Source organism: Petaurus breviceps, unplaced genomic scaffold (assembly GCF_028583685.1).
Source record: "Petaurus breviceps papuanus isolate PSGF00001 unplaced genomic scaffold, PetGlider_PUasm1.0 90644, whole genome shotgun sequence".
In the NCBI taxonomy this organism is placed as follows: domain Eukaryota; kingdom Metazoa; phylum Chordata; class Mammalia; order Diprotodontia; family Petauridae; genus Petaurus; species Petaurus breviceps.
Window position 1 is genome coordinate 1,855,691 of NW_027187298.1, and position 25,782 is coordinate 1,881,472.

General features: G+C 37.0%; 1 long non-coding RNA gene and 1 pseudogene across 1 annotated transcript in view; one reads left to right on the top strand and one right to left on the bottom strand.

The window, feature by feature from the left end:
• Nucleotides 1-4,760: 4,760 nt before the first annotated feature.
• On the bottom strand, nucleotides 4,761-5,033 carry LOC138143503 (guanine nucleotide-binding protein G(I)/G(S)/G(O) subunit gamma-5 pseudogene; annotated as a pseudogene).
• A 7,485-nt stretch (nucleotides 5,034-12,518) lies between these two features.
• LOC138143527 (uncharacterized) overlaps nucleotides 12,519-25,782 on the top strand; it is a 36,103-nt gene continuing 22,839 nt past the window's right edge. Inside the window, exons 1-2 of the long non-coding RNA XR_011163709.1 lie at nucleotides 12,519-12,647; nucleotides 19,878-19,923. This is a non-coding gene — a long non-coding RNA (uncharacterized lncRNA). The remainder of the gene's footprint in view (nucleotides 12,648-19,877; nucleotides 19,924-25,782) is intronic.

Below are 25,782 nucleotides of genomic sequence, written 5' to 3' on the forward strand. Positions count from 1 at the left end.
TGGATCTTCTTCATGCTCTAGAAATCACATGTGAGAAATTTTTCCAAAGGGGCTGGCCCCTCAGCCCTCTGTTACCATTGAATCTCTCAACAGCACAGTGGCTGAAATCATTAATACTTTAATAAAAACAGTTGTGCCTGGGAAGCATGTGAGTTAAAGGGAGAGAGATTCCAGTTCTTTGTGGTTCCCAAGTGAAAAGATCATTGGCAATGCCTTGTAAAAGGAAGGAGCTATGAACATTCATGTTAACTAAGGTCAGAGTTTAGTAAACTCCATAAGGCCCTAATTGGTGTAGCATAGGTATTACTAGAAACTTTATTAGGTCAAAATCATAACCAGAGCAAAGAACTTCCTGGAAATTTGGTCTGATTCTTTTTTATCAGTTCAACTACTCTTCCTTCTCAGTCATCTCTGCTTCTGGCCCTGTAACACAGATGAAACATTACTGCACCAAAGCCTTATTAGAGCCTTCATTCCTCTTTGGTCTCTCCGAACATCTGACACTATTGACCACTCCCCCAACTTCTCCAATGTGGTGTATTTTCGCTCTCCTAGCTATTTGCTTATTCCTTTTGTCTTCTCTGTTTCTGTCTCTTACCTGACTTCCTCAAATGTGGACACCTTCCAGACTTCTGTCTTGAGTCTTTTCATTCTCTGTTCTCTTGTTTCTATGTACCCTGCCACAGAGATGTCATTTATTTATTCCTTCATCTTCAAAGATTAATTCTGTGCTGTTGATCTCTACATCTTTGAGTGAAAGAACATTGTATGTTTGTCATTGTTTGGTCATTCACTTGTATCGAACTCTTAATGACTATGGACCATATTGTCCTTGGTGTTGAATTGGCAAAGACCCTGGGACACTGGAATGTGGATTAAAGGCTACAGAGATTAAGTGACTTGTCCAGGGTCATGTTGCTAGTAATTGCCCACGTTTTGATTTTAATTCAGGTCTTCCTAACTTTAGGCTGAGGTTTTATGTACTGAGCCACCTAACTGCCTCCTATTGTAGTATATAAGATGCTGAAGTTAGTCAGTGAAACCAATGTTCAATATCTATCCTCAGACACTAGCTATAAGATCCTGGGGAAGTCAATTAGTCTTCTTGTGCTTCAGTTTCCTCATCTGACAAATGAGAACGATGAATTCATTATCCTTTAAGGTCATTCCCAGTTATGGTTAACAATCTATGATCAGTATCTCAAAACTTAATCATGTGTCCCTGTCATTCAATTCTAAGCTAACAGATATTTCTTCCTATATGTCTCACTATTCTCACTAATTCAAACTCTCAAAAACTGAATGAATCATCTCCATTTCCATACTGTTTCCTGAATAACAATAACATATATGGTATCATGAAAAAAAATTAGACTTGGAGTCAGAAGAGAATTGATCTCAAAGCTTAATTCCAGCAATGAATAGCTCTTTGTCCCATGGTCTAACCACCTAATTTATTTGAGCATCAATTTATTCATCTAGAAAATAGCATAATAATACCAGTAGTTACCAACTTAAAGACTTACTATAATCACCAGTTGATGCAGATAATGAGGTTGATCAAACTATCAATCACCTGAACATATGACTGTCTCCATCTAGGGACCTCACTCCCATAACATGAGTGGTGATTCTCTTGACCTTACTTGCCGAAAAAACACTGGATAAAAAACAAAAGATGGCCACTCACCTCACCTTAGTCATTGCAGGGATGTAAAGATTCTACTTTTGGCTTTGTAGGGGGTGGTAGATATAGGGTAAAGAGTGGGAAGAAAACAGATTCCAGCCAAATAAGGGGAGGGGGGAAGCAATTGTGTAGGTAACTCAGAGTGACTTGTGTTAATAAATTTGATAGAGGTTAAATTCAGGGAGAAGAAGCTTGACAAAATTGGGTATTTAATTGAGTATGATTGGAGAAAAATACCCAAACCAAGATAGTGGTCCAGATTCTACTTCTGTGTTGTGAGTGTGAGGAAGAGACCAGCCAACAGTCCTTACAAGTATGAAGAGCAAGTTCTGTCTTTTCCAATCCCCCAAATACACTTTGGGTCATAGTCAATTATTTTTTAATCATTTCTGGTCCATTAACTATGTGGTAAAAAGGCAAATTTTGGTTGCCTAATGAGCCACAATTAGATGTGTATTCAAGATAGGGTGTGGTGAGACTCAAATGAGATAGTGAATGCAAAATACTTCACAAACCTTAAAGCACTATAAAAATTCTAGAATTTTTCACATTATCTTTATCATAACCATTATCATTATTATCATCATCATCACTATCATTATTAACCTATAGACACTGATATTTCAAGAATCTGGTAATGACTACATTCCCTGAACCTTCTACTGTGCTCCTGATAAAATCAATCAATGTTTATAGAGCCATACAAGGGTTTACTGGTAAATGCTTAAAAACTGGGCCCTTATGGGGGAAATGCATATCTACTTTTAGGTTTAATCTTCATTATTATCATTTTCCTAAGGCTTGACAATTAATTAAACAAAAAACCAACCCCTAATTTTTCATTTGCTGATTTCTGAAGTATAAATGATCACACTGAAAATTTAACATTCAGCTCTTGCCAAGCATATGCAGGTGACTGAAGCACAGCTCAGATTCAAGAGACACTAATTGGCCAAGAGAAGTCTCTCTCTCATCCTTTTCCTGCCTGGTTGCATTTGAGTGAGGAGGCAAATATTACCGTTAACTTCTGTGTGGGGAGAGAGTAATAGCAGCAACAGTTCATTGTTTCATGTCAACTCATCAGGTGGGATGAGCAGACAGTTGGCTATCCTTTCTAGCACTGGTCAGACCTTCTCACATGCCTCCATTTAGTTGCATGAAATCTCATTGGAAAGTGTGATCAGAAAAAACAAACAGGATAAGAACTGGTAAACTATTGCTGTAAAATAGCCTAATTAAACCAAAGAAAACAAGTAAAAAACATTAAAAGAGACGGGGCAGCTGAAGGGGAGCTATTGATCTGTCTGCATTTCAAGATAGGTTTCAGAGAGAAGACTAGAGGTAAAAAAAAAAAAACTGTTACAATAAAGAAAAATCATGGGCGAGATAGACAGAAATTCTGAAGACTGGGAAAAGGTAATATTCCTAAGACTTACTTTTTCATTCAAAGCCATACCACAACCAAGGTATAAGACCTGGTCACTTTGAATATGGGAAGTTAGAAACCAGTGGAGCCAAGATCCCCTGAAAACACCTCAATAAAGTTATAAAATGTACCACTTATAAAGGAATAAAGAGAATCACCTGCATAATCCTTAACTCAACCCTGAGATTCACAGGATAGCTGATATCCTGTAGACACCCTGATGTAGAAATGTCAGGAAAAAGAGGAAGAAGGAGAGAAAAATAAGTATCTCACAAAACAACTACATAAAATGAGGAGTGCTAAACAAAGGTTAGTAGTGAGGAGAAAAGGCATCTTATAGACATAACTTTTGTCTGAATGAGATAAAAGATTGAAAAAAATTACATATATACTCATAAAGATCATTATATAGAAATACATTAAACTCAAAAAAAATGGGACGAGGAAAATGGACAGGAGAAAAGAAGATAAAAAGAAGGGTAAGATGCATTATAAAATCATAATAAGAAAATAATCTCCAGTGTTGGTAAGAACAACGTTCTTGGGGGAGAGGGTAAATAAATGTAAAGTAAGAGACTACATGGCTGCTAGGTGGGTGGTACAGTGTATAGAATGTCAGACCTGGAGTCAGGAAGACTCCTTTTTTTTCTTAGTTCAAATCTGTCCTTAGACACTTACTAGTTGTGTGATGCTGGGTGAATCACTTAATCCTGTTTGCCTCAGTTTCTTCATCTGTAAAATGAGCTGGAGAAAAAAATGGCAAACCACTACATTTTTTACATTTTACATTTACATTATTGCCAATAAAACCTCAAATGAGGTCACAAGTTGGACATGACTGAAAAAAGACTGAACAATAAAAGAGAGTATAAAGCTAGAATTAGGGAGGGCAAGGGAGAAAATAGTTGTGAAAGAGTAGAAAAGAAGATGTTTCACTTATAGGTAAAAAGTTTCAAATAAACTTCCTCTTTTACCACTTTTGTTTTACATGTAAAAAAGGAGAGGCTAAAAAAAGAAAAAAAAACACAAGAGGGCAGGAGGAGGATGGAAGGAAAGACATAATCATAATACTGAAAGTGAATTGGATAAACAAATATAAAATGAAGAGGATAGACAATTGAGACAGGATCTAAAAGATAATATATTGTTTATAAGAAACACACTTGCAAGTAAGAGCACGGGCTCCAGTGTCGGGATGACCTGGATCAAATCTGGGCTCAGATACTCAGCACCACACCCAGAAATAACTGGCCACGTAACCTTGAGCAAGTTACTTAACCCCGATTGCTTTAAAACACACACACACACACACACACACTTGACATATAAATATTCAGAAATAGTTTTAAAATGGATAGAGAAAAAAACAGGGGTAGTAATCATCATTTCAGAAAAAAACTATGGTGAATATGGATAAGGTTTTTTTTTTTTTATCTGAATACTTTATTGTATTCTTGCCAGTGTACAAAACAGAAATGGATGAAAATTCGGAGAGTAGATGAGAAACTCTGACACAAGTTGAAATTTGGATGATTAACTTGGCACATTGTTACATGCATATTGATTAAACTTTTGTGAAGGCTTCAGAATTCTCTCTCCTTTGAATAGTCACAATTCATGTCACATAACGTCACGTCACGTCACAGATCCACATATGGAGATGGATTCGGAGATCCTTCCCAAGTAGCTTAAGATCAGCTTGCTACAGGAATGCACAGACTTTCCGGGGCCGTAAAGGATTAGTACTGGAAGATACCCCAGTCAGCATGGGATCATTTTGGGCATTTTGCAGGCAAAATTGTTTCAGATCAGCAGCAGCTTGAGAAACCTTCTCGCGGTGGAGCCCGGCCTCGAACCGGAGCTGCTGCACCACCTTCCTCATGGCCATGAAGTTGGAGCTGCTGGACATGGCGCAAGGAGCCAGGGTCCGTGGTCAGTGGGGGGGGGGGGGGGGGGCCGGGGGGGGGGGGGGGGTGGGTGGTCGGGCAGACGTCCGCTTGCTCCCTGGCTCGCTGAGTCTGGCCAATATGGATGTTTTAAAAAGAGAGCCAAGGAATCTGTATCATGTAAAAAAAACTGACCACATATTAGTGCATAAAGACCTCATGAAAATATGTAGAAAAGCAGAAAAAAATATTGATAAAATAATAATAACATAAATAATAATACTGATAACATAATAGAAAAAATAAAATCGTACAAATACAAAAATACTGATTACAATGCTATAAAATATATTCAATATTCAGAGATTGAAGAATTTAAAAAAAGTAATTGGAGACTAATTTAATTCTAAAGAAATGTTCATAGAAAAAAGGACCAAAACCCACTATGGGACATCTCCAACCTTACTGTTCTCTCTTTATTCCCTCTCAACCAGTTAACAATGTTAAAAGAGACCAAATTGTACATTTTATAAGATAACATAGTCCTTCCACAAGAATCCCTAGAAGCCCTAGGAAGTCAAGAAAATTGGTAAAATATGGACTTTTCCTCCATTGTTGTACTCCCCAGAAATTGATTTGACAGTCAAAGCTGAAATACCAATTCACTGTAATCCCCCCATACATTTTTTTTTAATTCTCCTGAGGACTCAGTTCGTTGTAAGGAACATTTTACTAAATCTCATTTGGATACCAAAATTTTGTCCATGGTTTCTATTTTTTCTTTCCTAATAAGAATGCTGACAAAGTGCCAAATCATTCATTTGGAATAGCATTAGCCATCAAATATCGGAAATTAAATTGGTAGGTGAAGTAGACCAATTTTCTTTTTTAAGAAAAATCCTTTGGACGCTGAAAATAGCACTTATTAAGAATTTTCATGGAGGATGTGCCACTTAATCTGAAACTTTAATTGGTTGTTCCCCTTTATTCTCGAAGAGGACCAAAGTGACATCACTATCAATCAAGTTACAGTTTGTATGACTGTGACTGATCAGACCAACAGGAGCTCAGAAAGTACTACCACAGGTCAGGCACAAACGGTCCATATGCACATTTTGGGTGAGTCTTTTGATTCATGCATAGATTAGATTTAAGTGAGGCAGAGTTGCACAAAGTCATCAGCCTCATTCTCTTCCAGAGATTTTAAAGGAAGTAAAGAATACCAAAAAGGAGACATCTTTCCAGTCTTTTTTTTTTTTAATAGTTTATCCCCCTCCACATTCTCTGTGATCCAGTGTCTCTGACCTCCATGCTGTCCTAGGCAAATAGCAGTACATCTCCCAACTTTGGGCATTGTCACTGACTGTCCCTCTTTGCAGGAATATTCTCCTTCTCACCTCTGCCTCCTAACTTCCCTAGCTTCCTTCAAAATTAAAAAAAAAATTAATATGTATTATTATTTATATATTGCCTTTAAAATGTAAGTTCCTTGAGTACAGGGACAATGTTCTTGCCTTTCTCGGCATCCCCAACAGATAGATCAGTGTTGGGCATATAATGAGTGATTAATAAGTGCTTATTGATTGAGTGATTGCAGAAAATATGTTCCAGGCTTGGGAGATGGTGCATGGAAATACATGGAGGCAGAGGTAGGATAAGGCTAGAGGACATCAGGGAATTGTGAGTAATTCATTTTGGCTGCTATGAAGGAAGACTGTGAAAGAGAGTAGTATGAAATAAGGTTGGAAAAACAGGTCGGAGCCAGATTGTGGAGGGCCTGGAATACCAGCCTGTTTATATCTCATCCTGTAAGCAATGGGAAGGCACTGAAAGTCTAATAACCTTATTTGACCTGAACATTAGAAAGTTAACTTTAGGAGCAGTCTGAAGATGAAGGATAGTTTTGAGAATGGAGAATGGAGACAGAGAAAGCAGGTAAGAGTACAATAGTATAGACAAAAAGTAAAGCAAGCCTCAGCTAGCATGGTAATAGTGAGATTTGAAAGGGGGACTATTAATGCTAACAATATTGAGGAGGTAGAATTACAAAACTTCCCAACTGATTAGAAGGGAGTAAGGGAAGGGGATGGAAGGAGAGGTACCAAAGATGATTCCAAAGTTTCAAGTCTATATGTGGCTTTCTTTAATGACTAAGAAAAATTATATCAAAAAATAATCTCAAAATAATAGTCAACATTTATATACTATTTTAACATTTTCAAAGTGCTTTGCATTCTTTATATGCTCTGATTCTTACAACAACCCTATAAAATATATGTTGTTATTATCCCCATTTTACAGATGAGGAAGCTAAGACCAAGAGCTTAAGTGACTTGTACAATGAGACACAGGCAATAAATTTGTGAAATAGGTTTCTAAGATTTTCCTCATTCCAAGTCCAGGAAGTTGATTTAAAAAAAAATGAGAGGTTCTTCTACCTACACATGGAACAAAGTGGGATTGAAATGAATGAATTCCCAATTGGTCATATAAACCCAGAAGAGAAGAAGAATAATTATCAGATGCCATATCAATTAATGAAATACTTCTATTAGCTTTTTGGTTTGACATGATTGAGGAATTGGTCAACTGCACACTGGCATACAAAGAGACAGCTTTTCTCCAGAGAAGAAACCATAATATAAAACTGAGGGTAAAAATTCTAAGGCAGGTGCCCTTAACATAGGAGCTGTGAAATTTTATAAAAATAAATTTTGATAACTATATTTCAATATCATTGATTTTCTTTTTAATCCTGTTCATCATATTTTATACATTAAAATATTATTCTGAGAAGGGACTCAAAGACTACACTGTGCTGCCTAAGAGATCCATGACTTTTTTGTTGTTGTTAAATTGTATTTGACTATTCCTGTCCTCATTTGGGGTTTTCTTGGCAAAGATACTGGAGTGATTTGCTATTTCCTTCTCTAGCTCATTTTACAGATGAGGAACTGAGGCAAACAGGGTTAAGTGACTTGCCCAGGATCACATAGCTAGTAAGTGTCTGAGGCCAGATTTGAACTCAGGAAGACATCTTCGTGAATTGAGTCCTGGAACTCTATTTACTAAACCACCTAGCTGTTCTTTTAATGACACTACAATAGTTAATAACTCTAAGCCAAGCAAAGGAACCTCTATGTTAGCATTCATGAATAAACTCCAAGCAGCTGGGATTTCCCCAGGAGATGAACTGGATCTTTATTTTATCATCAGTTTCTATATGCAGCTCCCAAATATGTCGGCTTCCCAGATTTCCAAAATTACAGACATTCTAGCAATGCTTTTTCAACACCACAGCTTCTGTCAACATTTGGTAGTTGTTTTGAGATCATTTGCCTTCATCCAATTGGGTTTTCTGACCATGGTTCTAAAAACAGCCAGATTCTACATTTTATATAATCTCCTTTGAGTTGTATTTCCTCCATTCAAATAGTATCAGGTAAACCTCTATTAAAGAAATCAGTTTATTCTTTATTTAAATGTTTGCTGTTACTAATCCCAGCACTTGAAGCTGTCTCAGTTAACTTAAGAAGCCAGTTACTAGGGAGGTTGCTAAGGGCAATCAGTAAGAGGCTGGCAGATAAGTAACCTTCAGTATTTTATGGATAGACAACCTAGACATGAACTGGAGTGGAGTGGGGCTCTACTAAGTATAAAAAGAAAGGGCATTTAAAATGTAGAGCCTGAGTGGCAGAAGAACCTTAGATTAGGAGGAAGTAGGCAACAGTGGCATCACTTATGAGTTAGAGTCCTCCTTACCCTGAATCTTAAGAATCCCCTACAAGGATGAGTTTGGAGCTAGCTACCTTCTATGTAACAATTTCCTAATTTTTCCACCCTCCAGATGTCAGTACTGTCAGTTTACTGAAATTATCTATTATTTATGTATATTTTTGACACATTCCTATTTACCCAACTGACCCCCAGTAGAATGACAGCTCTTTAAGGACAGGGAATATTTCCTTTTATCTTCTCCTTGCCCCCAACCAAGCAGAGTTTCTGGCATGTAATAAATGTTTGATCAATAAGTGTTAGTTAGATTGAATGAAATGATTCCCAAGCAAAGTTTTGGTCAATGTAATATGAAGGTAAAAACACTAGATTTCAATTCATAGGAATTAGATCTAAATCCTATTTATGCATGCTAGTGTAAGGAATGAAAATTTCTAAGTAATCAATTTATTAATTATAGCTGCAGATAATCAATAAATTGGGGTCAATGGTTCCTCTCAGTAACTAAAAGACCTCCACCGGAGAAGATTGAATGAGTAAAAGCCTTTGGAAAAGACCTTGTTCCTGAAGGTGGAAATAAACTCTGATTGGTTAACCATCAATGAGGGGGTGGACATATTAATAAGGAGGTGGGCAAAAGATCTTCAACCTCTCCTGCTGAGAACATGACCTGATCATGAGACTCAGCTGCCTCCAGCAATCTGACCTAAAGAATTCATTTCTACCCAGACTGCTCTGGTTAGTTTTCCCCTTTATAAACTGGAACACCCTGAATTCTAATGGAAGTTTTCAAGGACAGGCTTGATTTGCTAAGGGCAAGAATGCACCTAGACTGGATTCTCTTCTTAAGGTCTTCTAGATGGGTGGGGCTTAACCCAAGATTGAGAAGCAGTATCCTTTGGAGACTGACTGAATAACCTAGGGCCTGGTTTCTGAATAAAGAAATAGGAAGGAAAAACTTTAATCCTAATTTAACAAAGGAAACCTACATATTCCTTTAAGTTCTTTGGAAATACTTAGTAATCCTTTTAAGCATCTCTACAAAAGTCTTCAACTGCTTTTTTTTTCTTTCTAATTAAACCTGATTTTCCCTAAGGAACAGCATTTAAGATAAAGGAAAACAAATACTTTCTTATTTAATTTTTATTAATTTTTTATTTTCTATAAGTACTTCCATTTCAAGAGTATTGTTTTCCTTTCTTTCCCTTTTTTACTGCAGAAGTATAGTTACAGTATAGTTTATATGAACTTCTCTTAAGTGACATGGAACTCCAAAAACAATTTTATCTAACAATGGTCCTTTGTTAAAATGTGCTCCATATGCTGAACAAATAAAGTACTAGTGAAATAGAATCCACTGTACTTCCACTAATAGAAAATGTTTGCTACATATATGTTATATGCTCTACCAAATAAATGTTACCTTTGGAGATGGAGCTACTACTTCCTAAAAAACATTTACATTTTTCAATGGGAAATGATCTGGGTTCTAAAAATAATGATAATAATAATATTGATTTAGCATTTTCCATGCATTGTCTCATTTGTTCTTTAAAAATTCCCTCTGAGGTTGTAAATTAAAATTTTATTATTCTAAATTTTACAAATAAGAAAAGTGAGGCCAAAGGAGCCAACACTGTATAGTAGAGAGAGCTGCTATGGAAAATAATGACAAGGGCAATAGCTATACAAGCAATCCAGCTAAAGAGGGAAGATAGGGATAAGGTTGATCCTCAGTGGGTGATCTTTACAAACCTCCTGCATCTTTTTATGCTTCTCTTTAGCCTTGTGTTTGAAAACCAAATGGTTCAACTCTGGTCATTTCATCAGGAATGCTTAAAAGTCCTCTCTTTCATTGAATATCCATTTTTCCCCTGAAATATTATACTCAGTTTTACTTGGTAAGTGATTTTTTTTTTTTGTAATCCTGTCACTTTTGCCTGCTGGTATACCTTACAAGTCCTAAAGTCCTTTAATGTAAAAGTTGCTAAATCCCATCTAATCTTGACTGTGGCTCCATGATATTTGAATTGTTTCTTTCTGACTGCCTGAAGTATTTTTTCTTTAACCTGAGAACTCTGGGATTTGGTAATACTATTCCCTGGAATTTTCATTTTGGCATGTCTCAAGAAATGATCGATGAATTCTTTCAATTTCTATTTTACCCTCTAGTTCTAGAGCATCAGAGTAATTCTCCTTGATAACTTTTTGAACTATGATGCCGAGGTTCTTTTTTTTTTTAGCATTGTTTTCAGATAGTTCAATAATTCTTAAATTATCTCTCTTCATTCTCTTTTCCAGGTCAGTTCTTTTTTTCCAATAAGAAATTTCACATTTTTTGAAATATTTTTTCATTCTTTTGATTTTGTTTTTATCTTTTCATAATGTCTACTGGAGTTATGACCTTTCACTTGCCCAATTATAATTTTTAAGAAATTATTTTCTACAGTGAACTTTTGTACCTCTTTTTCCATTTTGCTAATTCTACTTTTAAGGAGTTGTTTTCTTTAATGGATTTTTGTACAAATCTTTTTTGTTTTTTGTGGTTCCTTTACCAAACTATTGACTTTGTCTTTTTTTTTATGATTGTCTTGTATCATTCTCATTTCTTTTTCTGATTTTTATTCTACCTTTTTTATTTGATTTTTAAGATGTTTTTTGAGATCTTCTGCCACTCTCTCCTTCACCCCTCTCTCACATGATGAAATGGCCTTATTCCTTATCAATGTTAATCCCTCCACCTGCTCAAGTAATTCACTTCTTTCTTGTCTCTTCAACCAATTACCCCTCTCTATCATCTCTACTCAATCGTTTATTTTCTATATTTCTTGTCTACTGTCTCCTTCATTGCTGTCTACAAACATGCCATATCTCCTCCCTCCTAAATAAAAAAAAATACTTACTTGCTCCTTCCATTCCTTCTAACTTTAGGTGTCCATGTATTCTACTCCTTAGGGTTAAACTCTGAGAAGGCTATCTGCAGTAGGTAGCTCTCCTTCCTTTCCTCTCATTCTTTTCTTAACCCTTTGTAATGGGAATCTGAATTTAAGATCTTCCCTGCCCCTTTGATAGGCTTAAGTGCACCTGTGGAGGGAGGCTTGTTTTTGAGGAGATACTTTTTGATTGGGCAGTGGGTCAAGAGGGTTGTTATATTCTCTGAGCCAGGAGAAGGCTATATAAACCCTGATGTGAGGCTTTCCTTTGGGGCTCACTTTGAGAAGTGTTGTGTGGTTTGACTAGACTAGACTCTGGGCAGCCGTTGAGAGCCCCCAGGCTTTGAAACACCCAGATGTTTATGCATCCCTCTCTGGTAACTGACTAGGTATGAATGTATTGGAGAGTTGGAGACTTGTCTGTTTGAAATGTTTCTCTGTCTTCTTGTAACTTCTGCTTGTAAATTGTTCATATTCTCTGAAGTTCGGGGTGCTGACTTTTTCCCCTGAACTAGGTAAATGACATGTTTTATTGACTAAAGCAAGATTGTAAACCCATTTTGAATTGCTTTCCTTTAGAAAAGCAGATCTAAGAACCTGTGTTGGCAGCCACCCTGGGTATGTCAGGTTGCTTGCTGCTACACCCCTTAAGATTCAGCTTCTTACCTTATCATTCTATCAAAACCACTCTCTCCAGGTTGCTTGCTGCTACACCCCTTAAGATTCAGCTTCTTACCTTATCATTCTATCAAAACCACTCTCTCCAAAATCACCAATGATTATATGTTGAAATACTGTGCTAAGTGTTAGGGATACAAAAAAAGGTAAAAGACAGGCCCTGCCCTCAAGGAATTTACAATCCAAGGTGAGACAACAATGAAATAAATATATACAACGTAGGCTATATACAAGATAAATAGGAAATCCACAGAAGAAAGGCAGTGGAATTATGAAGGACTGGAGCAGGCGTCCTATAGAAGGTAAGATTTTGGACAGTATTTAAAAGATGCCCAGAAGGTAAGTACTTGGAGTGGAGGAGGGAGGACTTTCTAGACAGCTGGAAGAGACAGAGAAAATGCTCAGAGCAGAGGAATGGAATATCTTGTTAGTGTGATAGCAGGACATCAGTGTTACTGAATTGAAGGGTATATGTCAAGGAGTAATGCATAAGACTGAAAAGGTAGAAGGGGATTAGGTTACAAAGAGCTTTAGATCCCAGAGAATGTTGTATTTGATCTTATAGGCAGTTGGGAGTCACTAAAGTTCTTTGAGTATGGTGGGATGTTTGGGGGAAGGAAGGGTGGTGACATGATCAGAATTATACATTAGGAAAATCACTTTAGTGACTAAATGGAGGATAGATTGGAATGGGAAGAGACTTGAGGCTGGCAGACCCACCAGCAAGTTATTTCAATAATCCAGATATGAGATGATAAGGACTTGTGCTTAAATTGGTAACAATGTCAGAGGAGATAAGGTGTATTTGAGAAATACTGCCAAGGTGAAATCCACAGTCCTTGGCAATAGATTGGATATGAGAAATGAGAGATAATAAGGGATCCAGGATGACTACTAGACTGAGAGTCTGAAGGACTGGGAGGATGGTGTTGCCCTCTTTGGTAACATGGAAGAAAGAAAAGGGAGACAGATTGGGGGAAAAGTAATGAGTTCCATTTTGGACATTTGAGTTGATGTCAACTGAGTATTATACAGTCCAAGATGAAAGGCACTGAAAGGCCTGATAGGCAGTTGGTGATGCAAGATTGGAAATCAGCAGAGGATTTGGGGCAGATAGGTAGATCTGAGAATCATCAGTATAGATTCATGAGAGTTGATGAAATCAACAAGTTGAAGAAAGGGAGAAAAAAGGAGGACCCAGAACAGAACTCTGAGGGACAGCTATGTTTAGAGGACATGATCTAGATACGATCCAGCAAAGGAAACTGAGAAAGAGTCAGTGGTCAGATAGGTAGAAGGAAAACCAGCAGGGAGGTTTACAAAAAACCTAGAAAGAGAGTATCAAGAAGGAGAGAGTGATCAATACTGCCAAAGACTCCAGAGAAGCCAACTAGAAAAAATATAGAAAAAAAGGCCTTTGAATTTGGCAACTAATAGATAGTATCTTTAGAGATGCAGTTTTGGTGAAATGATAAGGTTAGAAGCCTGAGTCTAAGGGGTTAAGAAGAGAGTCAAAGAAAGGGAAGGAGAGAAAATTTGGAACTCAAGGGATTGTGGAATTGAATGTTGTAAACTAAAAGTAAATAAATAAATGTTAAAAAATAAATAAATATTTTCTTTTTAAAAAGAAAAGAGTCAAAGGAGAGAAAGTGGAGGTATCTGGTGTTGACAACCTTTTCCAGGACTTTACTACAAGGGGCTAAAGGGATATAAAACAATAGAGGAGATGGAGACACTGAATGAGGTGGGTTTTGTTGTAGTTGTTTTGTTTTGTTTTTCCAGGACAGGGGAGACATGTGTATGTTTGTTGGCAGTAGGAAATGAGCCAGCAGACAGGGAGAGATTGAAGATAAGTGAAAGAGGGGCATCTAGGTGGTGCAGTGAATAGAGACCCTGGAGTCAGGAGGACCTGAATTCAAATTTGACCTCAGACACTTAACCACTTACTAGCTGTGTGACCTTGGGCAAGTCACTTAATCCCAATTGCCTTGCCTTCCCTCCTCAAAAAAAAAAGTGAGAGTGGGGATGACAGAGCGACAGTCTGTTAGAGGAGATGCCATGAAATGGGGCAGTTTGAACAGTTACAGGACTTAATTTTCGTAGGGAGTAAGGCCACTTTATCATGGGAGACAAGTATGAAGAAGATATTTCAGATTTGTTGAATGACTAGCACACAAATACAAACACCCAGCCTTACTTCACCAAGTTTTAGTCAAATGGGTGAGAAGGGCTGTCTGAGTCTAGGTTGAATATTTACCTTCAGGGTTAATTGGATAACCCTGAGGGATTGTGTTTTCTATTGGCAATCAGACAATTAGCTACTAGCAAAGGGCATTTGATAAGTAGCTATAAGAACAATTAGTACGAAGCATTCCTCTCAAACTTGGGGCTCTGGCTTCCCCTTTACACAGAAGGTCACTGGTGGGATGAACTCAAACTTTCAATAAAAAGGTAGTAAAGCATATATGGAGAATACATAAGACACTAGTCAATAAACATTTATTAAGTACCTATTTAGTGCCAAAGTGCTGGGGATACAAAGAAAGACTTAAGACAGTCCCTGCCCTTCAGGAGATCAAAACCTAATAGGGGAAAGACAATTGATCAAAAGGAGCTGATAAGGAAGGGGAAAGGAAGTTTACTATGCTCTGAGGCAGGATCCCTCAAGCAAGTCCCCTGCTCCTGGTAGGAAATGATTCAAGGAAGTAAGAGTTTTAAAGGAAGTGAGAGGTTCAGGTTTATAGAATGCATTTCTGGAGTTCATGAAGTTGAGGAAAGTGGTAGTGGGGTGAAAGGGGAGGAGGGAGATGATGAGGCAAATTTACTGAAATAACCAGTCTAAATTATTATCTTCTACCTTCACTCATCAGAGGAAGGCAGAGGCTCCTAGGAGGAAGTACAGAAGAGGTTTGCCCCGAATTTCAGTACCTTACTTAAGTCCCTAAGACTTAGAGCTTCTTTTGGTGCTCCAAGAGTTTTATAATCTCAATTCACATTTTACCTCCTCAGTTTCCTGATCTGTAAAATGGAGACGATAATAACACTTACTTCTGAGTGGGGTACACTCTCTCTCTGCACCCTCTATGAAGACTCCTCAGAATGAGGAGAAAGGAGAGAAACTATCTTGAAACCTAAGACAGACTTTTGTAAGACTAGACAGATCTGAATCCTGGCTTTTCTAAGAAATTACACAACCTAGGATTCTTCCCCAATTCCTTTGCTGTTAATCAGCCTTAAACCCTTCAGGAATTTGAGGAATCTCTTAGAGCCCTTCCCCCTTCTTCACTTTGGTGCTTGCCAAATAAGGATAGGTACATGTGGCTTGGCAATCCCCTTTTTTCTTGTTCTTTGTAAGCCCACCGCCCAGCCACTGAGAGATAGTGGGGGGGCTTCATTGTTCCTTATCATTGGAGGAGATTTTGAGCTCAGATTGTAAGCCTGCCTCTTAGCCAATGGGAGAAGGGACAGCGGTAGGAGGGGGCTAGACGGTGGTAGGGTATTAATTCTTTTTCTGTCTTCTGTAACACCTCATTCTGCAGGTTCATACTGGTGGATAGGATTCCCTGCTCTTGGGAGAATTGAATAAAACTTCCTGTTCTTTCCTCAAAACACCTCTCTGACTTTTAATCTTGGCGGGGTTAGGGATTTTTAGGATCCCCATAACCCATACATTTCAAAGAGTTATTAACAGGATCAAATAAGATAATATGTGGAAAGTGCTTTACAAACCTTAAAAGCATTATATAAAAGTTAGCTGTTATTATTATAAGCATATCCGTGGAAGTCTCTTCTGTCTCGGTTTTTTTTCTTTTTTTTTTTGCCTTTTGGAGGGCACTTGGGGTTAAGGAACTTGCCCAAGGTTACATGGCTATTTGTGTGTGTGTGTGTGTGTGTGTGTGTGTGTGTGTGTGTGTGTGTGTGTGTGTGTGTGTGTGTGTGTGTGTGTGTGAGTGGGTGTTAAGTGTCTGAGGCCGGAACCACTCTGGGGCCAGGGCTTTACTCACTGCGCCACCTAGCCACCCCCTAGGTTTTCTTAATAGACTCTAGAGTCAGTGTGTATACTGGATCTTGAGATGGATCTGCCACTTCCTAGTTGAGCCTCAGGTTCCTCAACTGAAACATGGAGCTAATTCTACTTTTACTACCTTCCTGTGCTATGAGGTCAGTGATATTCTTTACATTTTGTCCTCTGCAAACTATAATGTGCTACTTAAGTACAAATTAGCTGGTATTTTTTTTTCTAAGTAACTGGGGTTAAGTAACTTGCTCAAGGTTACATGGCCAGGTGCTTCTGGGTGGGTGCTAAGTGTCTGAGCCCGGATTCGATCCCAGGTCATCCAGACTCTGGGGCTGGAGCTCTTACTCACTGTGCTACCAGGCTGCTCCTTAGTTGGTAATTTTTAACTTTAGGAATTTAAATTTTAGGATTACAAATTTAGTGATGGAATAGACTTTATAGGCCATTGAGTTTAATTTTGCCCCCACCCCCAGTGGAAAGATGTGGAAACTGACACACATTATTCTCTGTGTGCTTAAAATCAAGGCAGTATGTACCAAAGTAAGGATTTCAACTCAGGTCCTCTGACTCCACATTGACTGTTATTTCCATTATAACATGTTGGTGCTTATTGGTTTTAAATGCAGTATGAGTTTTTGGTTTGGTCTATGCCAGTGGATTAGGATTACAGTACAGAATGAGTGATTTCAACTGGTTGACTTTTGTGTCATTACACTATATAATGATGCCTTTACTCCTAGGAAGTGGAAAATGGGCATAATCAATTACCAAAAGAGTTAATAAACAAGAGAACCAACATTACTTCAAAATCCAGGGATATAAAATCAGAGGGAACGAGTAGTTCAACCTCTTTGTCACAAACATTATTTATTACTTTTCGAATGTTTCATATTAAGAACTTACAGGGAACTTTAAAAATCAAGAAGTAGTAAGACAGCTGAACAAGGGGTTAAGACTGAGGTAAGAGGATGGAAAACTGTCACATCTAGCTTAGATGAACAGGAGGAAGTCAGATTAAAAGGGAAGGCGGGGGGTATGTAATTAACCAATTTGGAATTTGGCCAGTGTGGCTAAGCTGATAGGTCTCATAAAATGTGTTATTTGTGATCTTTAATGATAACAAATGGTCAGGAACCCCTGCTTGGTAATTAATATAACCCTCCATTCTAACTCCAAAAGGCCCAATCATCCTGCTATGTTGACTTCATGCTAGGGTTGTGTGTGTGTGTGTGTGTGTGTGTGTGTGTGTGTTTATTTGTATTTTAACCTATGGGGAAATGATATTCTTTGTGGACGAATATAGGTATCAATTACCTTAAGTAGCACTCAAAACTACCTAGATGGTTCTCCTAAACTCAGGTCTGAATGCTATCTTCCCTACTCAACTTCTAAACAGAATGCAATCATAGTTACGACAATTGTCTTATTGACAATATACACTAGACATCAGAATACTTTTTCTTCTGCTGCTTAGCAAGTGACAGTATGACATGAGGGGAGATCTCCCCCTAATGGCATATGACAAGGTAAGGTATTCACGTTTTGAATCATGTAAAATGTTTCATTTTTAGATGCAAAATATTTAATTCCTATCTTTGGTTCTAACATTATATATAATATTATCACAAAGTGATATCACAAAGTGAAGTAAGGATCCATTTTATGGTAGATGATGGATAGAATAAATTCCATTCATCACTTTAGATAAAAGAAATTACTAGTTCATGCATATTTCCCTTTTTAAAAAATTAATTTAAAGTATATGTAAATTCATGGTAGGTTTTGTCTCACAATATATAGAGTAGAAGGTAAGGGGAGGAATGTGTATGTATGTTCACATGTATGATAGTAAATATTCTCATCTTGTCTTTAACTTTTTTCATCCCAATTTTTAACTCTTTTCCTCCAATAGATTGATTAAAATTTCTAAGTTTTGAACAGATGTCAATCTACCCATTCTTTGATTCCTCAAGGATATGAAATCAGCAATGAGACTTTCATAGAGTCTTTTCTTCAGAGAATGCCCCCAGGAGATGGCTCTACAATCTAAAAATAGCTAAAACCAATACCAGCTTCAGACAAGTGTTTAAGTATAATGTGACACAAGGGATGTTTTAAATTCAGGTAATGTTAACCAAAAGAGACCTGAAAGAATCTTGCCTTCGAATTATAATCCTCCAACTCTCTACCACTGGGAAATTTAAGTCCAAATCAGGATCAGTATGTGAAATACTAATAAGAATGTACAATGTTTATAGGAAGGGGGTGCTAATGTACCATATAGAAGTAGGCAAATGAAGGGTAGGTACACTATAAATTATAGAAGAAAGAAAAAAGGGAGGAAAGAGAATTTTGGACAAGCAAGCAGGTTATTCTTTTATGCACTGACCTGTCTAAAATTCATTTTGGGAAAATAAACATTGCATAGAAAGACAAATAATGAGATGGGTTTGACATACACACAATGAATTTTTATGAAACATTCTATGAAACAGAATCTTTTTTCCTCTTCTACCTTTTACTTGTCACCTCCCATTGCCTCTCTCATTCCCTTCCTCTTTAAGATCCAAGAAAATATTTCAATATTTCTGGTTTTAGTTTCCTGTGAAGGGGTCAGGTTTTCAAAACTCAAGTTGAACTTTGCTCTTTTCCCAAGCAAAACAAAACCCCTATAATCTTGTCTTCAAGCTGTGTGTTTGTATGCGTACACACCAGGATTGTGGTATCAAGAAATCAGATTAAAAAAAGGTATTTGTCAGGAGAAACATACTTCTCCTAACTGATCAAACTTATATGTATGCATATATTATATATAGAATAAAATATATCAATGTTATTAACAGTTGGTTGATAGCTATTAACTAACACCACTAACATTAATAGAAAACTATTTTATTAATTTATGGTACAGTAACATAATATAATTTTATTTTTGTGTGTGTGTGTTTGTGTGTGTGTGTGTGTGTGTGTGTGTGTGTGTGTGTAAAATTTATACCTCTAATGAGGCCTTGGATCTTAGAAATAAAGGAATAAAATGCTAAACACAGTGCTGGGATGTAGGAAACATGAATTGTTTAGCTACTTTTTGGAGTCAAAGAAAAACATGCTTATTATTAGGCAATTATAAGCCAAAACTCTAATGTAATCACTAGCTCATAGCTTATTTATGGCAAGAGAAACTGAATTAATTTTTCTCTTACCTGAAGAAACTCTAAAGACATATGTTTTCAAGTTTACTTCTTTAATGCAAAAATATGTTAAGATATACACCAACGCTCTCTTTCTTTCTGAATTTTCATAATTAGAGTCCTTTGCTATTTTATTACCAAGACTTACAAAAAAAGGGGGAGAGAATTTAGTTCTATTATCAATTATAGGGATGAATCTGCTCAGCTTTATTCAGGACTCCTGAAAATAGACAGGGATTCAGTCCTATATCTATTTCATATGCAGGGCTGCCCCCCAACTCCAATTATCTTCATTAATTGCCCCCCAAATTATCCAATTTCTTCAGGTCCTAACCCTGGATGGATGGTGTGTGAAGGGGAGTCAACTGCCAGGTAAGAAAATGAATGCAGACTTGCCATTGAAATAGTATTTAGGTTAGAATTTCTCCCAGGGGTTATTTTCTGTCTTTTGAAAGTATGTTTGAAAGGAAGCCACATCATAATGGCTCAGATCCCACTCCCTTTGAATTCCTTAGACTTTTGGAATTGTTTTTCACCTTTGAACCCACCCACTTAAGGTCATCTCTCCCTTTTAAGGTCAACACTCTTCTCCCTTCAGTAATTAGCTATCTGAAAAATATTTCCCCCTATTTCTTTATTAAAATGGCCATGGATTTCTTGCTATATAGTGACAGCATGCCAAAGAGACAGGTAATCTCAGTGGGTGAGGTTTAGTCCTAATTAGAGTAATGTCAATGGAATGGGGGAGCTGTTATTGTCACATGCAGGAACTGCGGGAGACAGGTGGTTTCAGAGACAGGCTAGAAAGAATGTGTTGAACATAATAAAGTCACCAGAGACTAGCCACTGCACTGATGCTGATGTTCTTTCTAAAGCTGCCCTTTCTGTGGAAAGTGGGACTTATCTTATCCCTGTGATAAATGTGAGCTTAAACCATACAACCCTGACCTTTAGGCATGTGGGCAAACTTGCCTAGAGAGCCTGCTTGCCTCTGAATACCAGGAGAGAGAAGAAGAGTAAGGGGAGGTCGGGTAGTAAAGATGCTAAAGAATTGCTTTTCCTTTGTGGCAGGCTTACCCAAGGCCCCTCTAGCACAGCTTGGCTTAAATGGGCATTGTTATAAAATAATTTACTAATTTTAGCCTGACTTATAGGACTTCTACCATTGAGATTTCATTTAAGGACTCATTAAATAAGTCAAATCCAGCAAATATAAAGAATGCCTATATTCAACTGTGGCTTTCAAGTATTAAATCTAGATGTTTTCTCCACATATTATTTTATACTTATAGAATTTATATGTGGCAGAGTGGATAGAAGACTGGCTTTGGATATAGGAAGATCTGGGTTGAAGTCTTGCCGCTGGATTTGTTTATCAATTATGTGACTGTGGCACAGTGGAGAGAACACTGGGCTTGGATTCTGAAGATTCACTTCATGAGTCCAAATCTGGCTTCAGAAACATATTTTTACTTGGATAATTTTGATTTTTTCTCTGTACTAGTGAAATAGAGAGAGAACTGTGCAGTAGCAACAATCAGACTCTTTTGAGAGAAATAGGTCTCAGGAACATATTTATGGCATCTGTGCATAATTAGAAGTTGAAATTTTAGAGACTCTACAACACAGCTCCATTGTGGGGACACTTACAGTTTTAAAAGGATAATCAAAATACATATCCTCCACCAGTTTCTACAAAGCAGTATATAAACTAAAGGACAGCTAGGTGGTACATTGGATAGTGTCAGGCCTAGAGTCAGGAAGACTTATCTTCCTGAGTTCAAATATGACCTCAGTCACCCACTAGCTGTGTGACCTTGGGCAAGTCACTGTTTCAGTTTCCTTAACTTTAAAATGAACTGGAGAAGAAAATGGCAAACCACTCCAGTTTCTTTTGCAAGAAAACCTCAAATAGGGTCACAGCGTTGATTATGTCTAAAATGACTAAATAACAAAATGCAAACTATAATTTGCAAGTCAGTGGTTCATGGATAAATGGAGGTATAGAATCATAATAATTAATGACAATTAAAATTTACATAGTGCTTTAAGGTTTGCAACATGCATTACATGCATTATATGTCATATGATTCACACATCAACTTTTAGGTAAGGGTTATTATTAACCCAGTTTTTCAAATGAGGACCTGATCCTAGAATGTTAAGGGGCTTGTCCAGAGTCACACAGCTAATGAGAGATGGACAAAGGGTTCAAACCCAGGCCTTCTAGACATGTGTTCATTCCAGTAAATTCTCCCCCCCCCAAAAAAAAAATACTTCATTCTCAAAAGATTCATAACTTGATCATATTGTTGCCTGAGGACAGATGGAAAGTCAGGAAGTCCTCTCAGAATTCCTTCCAACAGTAATTCAGACAGTTTCTTTACTCGTTGTTCTATTTACTGCAAGAAATAACCTCCCTCCAAGCTGTCTACATATTGGACAACCCTTTTGTCTGTAGACAAAAGTGAGTGTATATACCATATGCAGATATGGGCAGTTGAAAATATTCCTGAGTAGAAAGGTATGAATTAACTGACAGTAATGAGACTAGTAGAAGAAGACTAGTTGATTAGTGGTGGGGATGTGTGAAAGAGAATGATTAGGATAAGAGTGAAAGGGAGGTGAACAGTGAATGGAGAAAGGCTTGACAATTTTGCTGAGGAATCTTCCAATCAGGGAATTCATAGAGAATAGAGCAACAAATTTGGAAAAATGCTAAGAGATAATTTTATTCTGAATCTAGGGGCTATACTTAGAGAAAACCTATAGGTATTACCTATTTCCTCAGGGACCAAAGGACTTATGGTGAACTCAAGAGTAGAACCACCAGGAAATAATCATTTCACAGCTGAAATGGGGGCACTTCAGAGAGAATCAAGGTCTAAGAACGTCCCTATGTAATAATTCTTTTAAGCAGGACAAAACGGAACAATACTAGAAGATTTGCTTTTTTTAAAATGAGGAGGAGGTATCTGGACCTGTGATTTGTTCAGTATAGTACAAAATCTCTCTCCATTGATAGAGATGATGACATTATTCTTAGGGAACATTGCACAGATAAGTGGACTCACCAAGGTCACACAATGAGTCATATCCTAAACAAAGCATGAACCATGTCTTTCTAATTATAAGGCCAGCCTTCTTTCCTTGATTCTATGGTGCCCTTTTATTTGGATATAATAGGGGCAAATTGAAATTTATTGAAATTTCTTCTATAATTCTGTTGTGACTAATGTTTACTAAACTATAGTTTAGTCTGTATTTTTTGTTGTTGTTTTATTTTTGTTTTTTTTTTTCTTTTACAAAGGATAGGCATGGAACCCCAATACACATTTATCCTTCTTTAGCACTCTATTATCCAGAACCTAAAGTTGAGTGATTCATTTCCCATATTTTTTTGTTGCTGTGGTTCAGTCTTGTTCAATTGTATCTGACTCTTTATGACCCTATTTTGGGGTTTTCTTGGCAAAGATCCTATGGTGTTTTGCTATTTCCTTCTCCTTCGCCTTTTACAGATGAAGACACAACTTGCTCTAAGTCACACAACTATTATCTGAGGTCAGATTTGAACTTAGAAAGATGAGTCCTCCTGACTCTATGCCAAGCATTCTATCCATTGTACCACCTAGCTGCACTCTATGATGTTTTAGTCACTTCCAAAATGTATATGAAGACTTTGTGCACAACTAGCTCAAAATGGGTTAAACACTTGTCAGGCAAATTATATCAATCACAGAATAGAAGATTATATTCAACAAAGCTGATAAGTGCATATATATTACTCCCTGTTTCATAGTTCTCTAAGGCATCTGTCACATATCATTGTATATTATAGGTACTCATGTATGATGATATTCTCCTTACTAGACTAAAAACTCTTGTCAGTCACCAAGCATCTTCTAAGCACTTAATATGTGTATGGTATGGTTCTAAGTACTGGTGATACAGAGAAAGACAAAACAAACAAATGAACAAGCAAATAAATATTTTTAAAAATTAACAGTCTTTGCCCTAAGGAACTCGCATTCTAATGGGAAAGACAATATGCAAATAATTATTTACATACAAGATATAAAAAGTGTAAAACCAAAGTATTTTCAGGGGAAAGACTATAAGAGTATGGAGGAGTGAAAACTACTTCCTGCAGAATGTAGATTTGAGATGAACCTTGAAGCAGTTCAGGAAAGCCAAGAAGTAAAGGTGAGAAGACCAAGGATTCCAACCACTGCATTAGCATTGAATGTCCTGTGTTAGGGACAGAAAGGTGGTTAGAGTGATTGGACCAAAGATTATATGAAGGAAGAAAAATGTCAGAAGATTGTAGAGGTAGCAAGGACAAGGACATGAAAGTTGTGAAATACCAAATAGGTGTGTTTTTATTTGATCTTGGGAGATTACAAGGAACCATTAGGATTTGGAGGGGAAATATGGTCTGACCTGCACTTAGGGAAATCATTTTGGAAGCTCAGTGGACATAGATGTATCGGAGTGGGGAGAGATACATTTTACATACATACACACACACACACACACACACATATATATACACACATACATACATACATACATATATATATATATACACACACACACTTGTATATACATGATAAAAGCAGTCACAGCACTAGTAGCAGCATAAGCAGTACTAGTAGTACTTGTAGTAGTAACCAGTATTTATATTGTACCTATTATGTACCAGGAACTATGCTAAGGGTTTTACAAATATTATATCATTTGATCCTTACAACAACATTGGGAAGTAGATGCTATTATTCTCATTTCATAGATGGAGACAAATAGAAGTTAAGTGACTTTCCTAGGATCATACAACTTGTAAATGTCTAAGGCTAAATTGGAACCCAGGCCTTCCTGACTTGAGATCCTGTGCTTTATTGACTAAACCACCTATTTCACATTAAGCAGACCTTTAAAAAAAATGAATGAATAAATTCACTACGCAAGAGAGTAAGGGGAGTGGGTGCCTATAAACTATTATATCAAATAGGATAAGCAAAGAAGAGAATCTCCTTTTATACTTTAAGTTATAACATCAAAAGTGATGAGAGTGAATACAAGAAGTCTTAGCTTGGAGAGTGGCTGTAGTGTTGGTCACACATATTTTTATATTCATAAATATTAATTTTTTTATATTAAAATTCTACTCACAGTAATTATATAGAGCAAGTAAGTTCAGACCTGCTGTCAGGAAATAATATGTATTGATTGCTGTAAGGAGTAATGTTTAGCAAATATAAATTAGTGAAAGCTAGTAGGATTTTTCTCATCAAGGTTTTCATGCATTATTTTTTTCTTTTAAATGTTAGGTCCTGTTTCTTTTATTCTTCCTCTTCTCTCCTCCTCCTCCTCTATCACTCTCCTCTTCCTCCTTCTCCTTCCTGTTTCTCTTCCTCTTTTTCTCTTTCTCCTTTTGAATTAGAGCCCATCAAATGAACTTCAATCTAACTACAAGTCAATATCATTTCTAGAGACAAAAGGACAAATCTAACCTCTTTTTCAATCTATAGGTCATCAATATTTGAGGACAGCTTTCATTCATCCTACTCCCTTGCCAATCAGTCTACCGCAACAATACTCCCCCCCACCAAGAATTATTCTTTTCTCCAGACTAAACATCACTACCATTGTGTGACATCATTTCAATTGTACCAATTTACCAAATATTTTCTTGAGTGTCCAATATGAGGAAGCAATGTCCTTGGCATTAAAGTTAAACAGATGAAAAATGGCATAACCCCTGGAATCAATAATTCTACAATTTAAAGACAGGAGTGGAGAGGGTGTTTTGATACTTCTCACCTAAACTTTGTGTCACCCATCTTCCTAATGCATCTCCCTTATTCCATAGTCTACCTTTCTTAATCCATTCTCACATAGCTGCCAAAATAATCTTCCTTAAAAGCAGATCTACTTTTGTCATTCCAGTTTAAACAATTTCAGTGTCATCCTTTTGCTTGTATAACGAATTATAAACTCCTTAGCCTCTCATTTAAGACTGAACAATCTGGATACAACCTACCTTTCATGATTTCTGTTCATGTAGTCTGTGTTTCCTTCAGGTGAGATTACAGCTTGTCACCACAACTCAACATTTGATCTCATGCCTTGGTACATTTGTATAAGCTCTTTTCTGTGCTTTAGAGGCACTTCTTTCTCTACCTTGCCACTTATAATTTTTATTTTCTTTTGATGTTTCACACACTTGATGCT